This window comes from Camelus bactrianus, chromosome 11, assembly GCF_048773025.1.
Source record: "Camelus bactrianus isolate YW-2024 breed Bactrian camel chromosome 11, ASM4877302v1, whole genome shotgun sequence".
In the NCBI taxonomy this organism is placed as follows: Eukaryota; Metazoa; Chordata; class Mammalia; order Artiodactyla; family Camelidae; genus Camelus; species Camelus bactrianus.
The window spans coordinates 55,764,643-55,770,039 of NC_133549.1; positions in this window are offsets into that span (position 1 = coordinate 55,764,643).

Here is a 5,397-nt window from a genome sequence, read left to right on the forward strand (position 1 = left end):
AAAAAGTATACTGCATTTAAACGGTTTTCCAGGATGCGGTGCAGGGAGAGAAAAGCTAAGCAGAGTCCAGAGGATTACCTGCGTTGACAGGACGGAGCTGGAGTTCTGGGGGAGACCAAGGCAGGTAACGTTCTCTAGAGAGTGTAGGAGAAAGGAGAAGGTTGCTCAGAGAGAGAACTCGGAGTTCTGCAGAGTTTTCTCCGGTATTCTGCTGAGTACTGAGCGTCATGTGTCTGAGGAAACTACCCCGAAAGGGTTTTAAGGATTCCCAGACGTCTCTTAGGGTCAGAAATAGTAACTCTTTTCACCAGTCACACTGGAAAACTTCATAATCCGTGGGGCCTTGGTTTGAGTGCACAGATTCTGCCTTAGTAGTAGGGCATTAGCCCTAGTGCCATCTAACAAATCTTAAAGGCAAGGCCCAAATGGATCAAATGTTTAACAAAACCCAAGTATATGATAGACCAAAGTTCAATAATATTTATAGAAATACAAAAATATCCAGCAACCAGTGAGGTGTAGTTTGCAATGTCTGGCATCCGATTGGAAACTACCAAACTTGGCAAAAAGAAGTGGAAAAGAAAACCCATATTTAGGAGAAAAATCAATCACTGATCAGAATAGAAATAAATGTTATAATCAACAGACAAGGATATTGAAACAGTTTTGTTCAAAAAGATAAGCAGAGCTATAATCAAAAAGACAGAAGGATGTGGAAAAAGTGGACTGCTCATGTTGCTGGTAGGAATGTAAAGTGGTGCATCTGCTTTTGAAAAACAAGTTTGGTAGTTCCTCAAAATGTTAAACAGTGACCACATGAACCACTCCTAGGTATGTATCCAAGACAAAAATTAAGTAATAATGAACACAGAAGTTGAAATTTGATGAAAACTATAAATTCACAAATCCAAGGAGCTCAACAAACCCCAAGCACAATAAACTTAATTGCATAGCTCAAAACTATTGCTAAAAGCAGCTTGGTGGGTGGGGGAACATGTTATATATGAAGAAACAAAAGTATTGTGACTTACAGTAAGTTTCTTACTGGAAACTGCAAGGAACATGACAGTGTTAGCAACATCTTTAAAGTACTGTTAGAGTAAAAGTCACTCTTGATTTCTACATATAGGAAACATACCTTTCAAAAATAATAATTAACTGAAGACATTTTTAGACATACAAAAACTGAAGGAATTTATCATTAGTCTGTTTGTGCTACAAGAAATGTGAAAGAAGTCTATTAATCAGGAAAAAAAAGTGATATTAGATTGAAATCTAAATGTGTACAAAGGAATGAACAGTACCAGGAATGGTAACTACATGAGTAAAAACGTATGCCTTTCTTAATACTTAAATCTTTTTTTTAAAGATAATAAAGAAACTGTATTAACAAAAATAGCAATAATGTGATGTAAGTTTTATAACATAAGTGAAAGGGAAATATAGCAAAAAGTGCAGGGGAGAAGGAAGTAAATTACACATCTTTATGTAAAATTCTATATCAGATGGAAGTAGACTATGATAAATCAAAGCTGTATACAATAGTCTCAAAGCAGTGGTGCTTATACACCCCGTGGTGGCCACTTCCTTGTATAATCTTTTCCTTTTGAGTGCAGTTGGATCCTGGCACTTGTTTTTAAATGATAGAATGGTGATAGGGTATCATTGTGTTAATTAGGCTGCTTATTAGGAAAAGGTGATGGTATGTCACTCCTGATACTGTTTAGTTATATAATACTCCACAGCAAACTGGAGAGAGAGATTCTCCTGCTGGCTGTAAAAAAACAGGCATGTTATAAACTGCCTGAGGCGAGGATCATGTGGCAAGGAACTGAGGGTGGCCTCCAGGACCTGGGAATATATTTTAGCTTATTGCTAGTAAGAAGTTGAGGCCCTCAGTCAAACAACTTCAAGAGGTTGGATTCTGCAAAAAATCTGAACAAGCCTGGAAGCAGATTCTCCCCTAACTGAATCTCCAGGAAAGGATACTCCCCAGTTAATAGCTGGATTGTAACCTTGTAAGATCCTGAGTTGAATGCAAAATTCTGTCCCATGGAAACTGTGTGAAATCTTGACCTATGAAAACTGATATAACATGTGTTGTTTTAAGATGCTAAGTTGTGATGATTTGTTGTGTGGTGGTAGAAAACTAATACAAGTACATTCTAAAATGAGAAAGTAAAGAGCTATAGCTAATAAACCAATAAAAGAGATAAAGTCGAATCTAAATAATACCCAGCTAACTCAAAAGAAGGCAGTACAGGGAAGAAGGGGAACAAAGAACAGATGAGACAAATAAAAAACAAAAAGCAAAATGATGGACTTTAAGCCTAAATATATGAATAACTACATTAAGTATAAGTACCTTAAACACACAAAAGACAGAGAATGTCAGATTGGATACAAAGGCAAAGTAATTATATTAAATGCATTAAATATAAAGACATAAGTAGATAAAAGTAAAAGGGTAAAATATACCATACTAATGTTAATTAACAGAATGCCTAGAATGGCTATTTTAACAAATATGTGTATATTTAGAGGAAAAATTTTGCCAGAAATAAAGATGATTTCATAATGATAAAAAGGCCGATTCATCATGTGAATTTAATAATCATAATTGTTTATACACACCTAATAAGAGATTCAAAATACATGAATCAAAATCATGAATCATAGCTGACTTGCAAGGAGACTTAAACAAATCCATAGTAATAGTTGAGATTTCAGTAAGCCATTTACAGTATTTGATACGACACTGCACCTAATGACAGAATATTCATTCTTTTCCAGTGCACATCAGTCAAACAAACCCATATTATGGGACATAAAATGAATCTTAAATATAAATGACTAGAACCATACTAAGTAGGTTTTCTGTCTGTAAAGGATTTAAATAATCTCCTCTATATATTTTGAATATAATGATGTACTCCAAGGAAGGAGTCCTTTTAACTTTTTAAAATATAATTAACTCTTCATCTTTCCATATTTTTCTGCTCAGTTTTTTTCAGACATTGATCAAGGCTTCCTTCACCTACGTGCCTAGCTAGATCAAGCCTCTTTATCATAGGATCACAAAGCTCTATGGACTTCTAAATCCTGGTCATAACTGCATTTTTATATTTGTTTGTAGAATTATTTGATTAATATCTCATTTTCTAATCAGCAAGCTTATTGAGGGCAAGAATTTGGTATACTTTTGCTCGTAACTAATAGTCAGCAATGAATAATAATATGCTTTAAGTAATTATTTGATAATTTAAATAATAATTTCCTTTAAGCAATTAATATTTTGCTCATTACTAATGGTAAGCTATTAATAAAAATTTTATTAGTAAATAATTATTAATAATAATTTCTTATATAAGGGGTAGTTTATATGAGCTCTTAGTAGGCCATTTTAAGGATGCTAGTTTTATCATAAGAGTAATAGAGAGCTATGGAAGGTTTCTCATTACTAGATGACAAGTCAAATTTCAGTAGTCCAATTAAGCCTGTATTCTGGATGGAAAGAAAAAAAGTCTAGGAAGTAATATTATTTCAGTAGTCTTAGTGAAAGATGAGAACAGTTTTGGATTGTGCGATTCTATTTGGTGAAGTGGCAGTGAAGGTAGAAATAACTTGAAGTATTTAGGTAGGATCATTTATAGATTTTGTGATTTAGTGGATCTGATAAATTGGAGTTGCTAAACTGATCACCAAATAAGATACTTAGGCTTCTGACTGTGCAACTGCATGAATTGTGTTGCACTTTATTCAAATAGTGATTCCTGGAAGAGAATTCTGTCTGTGAAAGATCCTTAACTTGTTTCTCCTGACCTACTAATTAGATGTGTTTCTATCAAAGTGGGCATTGAAAAAAAGACACATGGACAAGTAGGTTTTGAGTTTAAAGAAGGTGAGAATTGGAAATACACACTTGATAGTTATAAACAAATAGGCAGTTGAAACCATGGAGATGGATGCCATTTCCTAGGTTGAGAGTGTAGAGTGAAAAAGAGCAGATGGCTGGAACCAGTATAGTTGTCATCTTACGGATTTACAGGGAAAAGTTAGGCTTTTAATAAGAGAGAAAATTCTACAGTGATATAGAGAAAAGCAATTGAGTGTGATATGATGTAGATAAGGGACAAGAAAATTTTCAAAAATTTGAGAGCTCACTATGCCAGATCACACTGAGAGGTCAAGTAAGATTGAATGAAAATTACTAATTGAATTTAGCAACATGTCTATTATTAGTATTCATTGTGAGAGATGTTCAATAAAGTGATTAGAACACAGAAGACAGATTATATAGAGTGAATATAAAGTAGATTATATAGAAGCATTAAAGCAAAGAAATGGAGATATGTGAAATAGAAAGTTCTTAGGACCCATTAGCTACATTTGAGTGCCCAATAGCAATGTATGCCTAAAGGCTGCCATAGTGGACAGTGCAAATTTTAGAACATTTCCACCAACAGAAAGTTCAATTGGAGAGTGATGATTCAAGTAAACGTTTAGGTACATTATATATGTATGTCCTGTACTTTATGTACAAATATTTACGTTTGCTTTAATTTCAACAAAACTAATGGTAAAAAATCCATAATTTTAAGGAAGAGTTATATTTGTAGTATAGAAGTTGCAAATATATAAATTGTATGTAATTGTAAATTTAAAGAGGTCTAGTTTACAGCTTGTCAAAGTATAATACCCTCCATAGGTTATATATAAAAATTTTTTGTTGCTCATCATCTTCCCCTGTTGCAGAAAATCAATAGCACAACCAGCAAGTAAGTAAAGCAAATTCCTTTAAGCATATAGTTGATATGGGCATTATATTTTCATTATTAAAATGGAAACATCTCTTCAGTCATTGAACAAGTGGAAAATTTTAAAAAGAAGCATATGTTCCTAGAAATAGAAAATTTCCTTAGTCATTTTGAAGCTTTTATTGTGTAGAACATATGAAATGGTTCTGAAAATTGTACTTACGTTATCACTCAAATGAAATATCAACTGTTTTATTGGGATGCATGAAATGATTATGGGGGCAGATTCATCTCATATCCATAGAGTATTTAAGTAATATAAGTAATGAGATAAGGCATATGTTTGCAATTGTCTATAGAAAAAAAAAACCTCCTGTACTTTATAAAAGATGCAAAACAAAATGCTATGCTTTGGAGACAGATTTCTAATTGTACAGAAGTTTCTGTTTGGTATATCCAGTTCTCCCAGCATTGTTTAGGAGTTGAAGTTGTATTTCCAGATCTTCTCTGCCCTTTTGCAAGATCATCTAAATGAATCATGGGAAATTTAATGAATAAAACATTATATATAATAGGTATGTATATTCATATATACATATACATCTATATATCTCTGCACATATGTTCATACTTGTGTTTG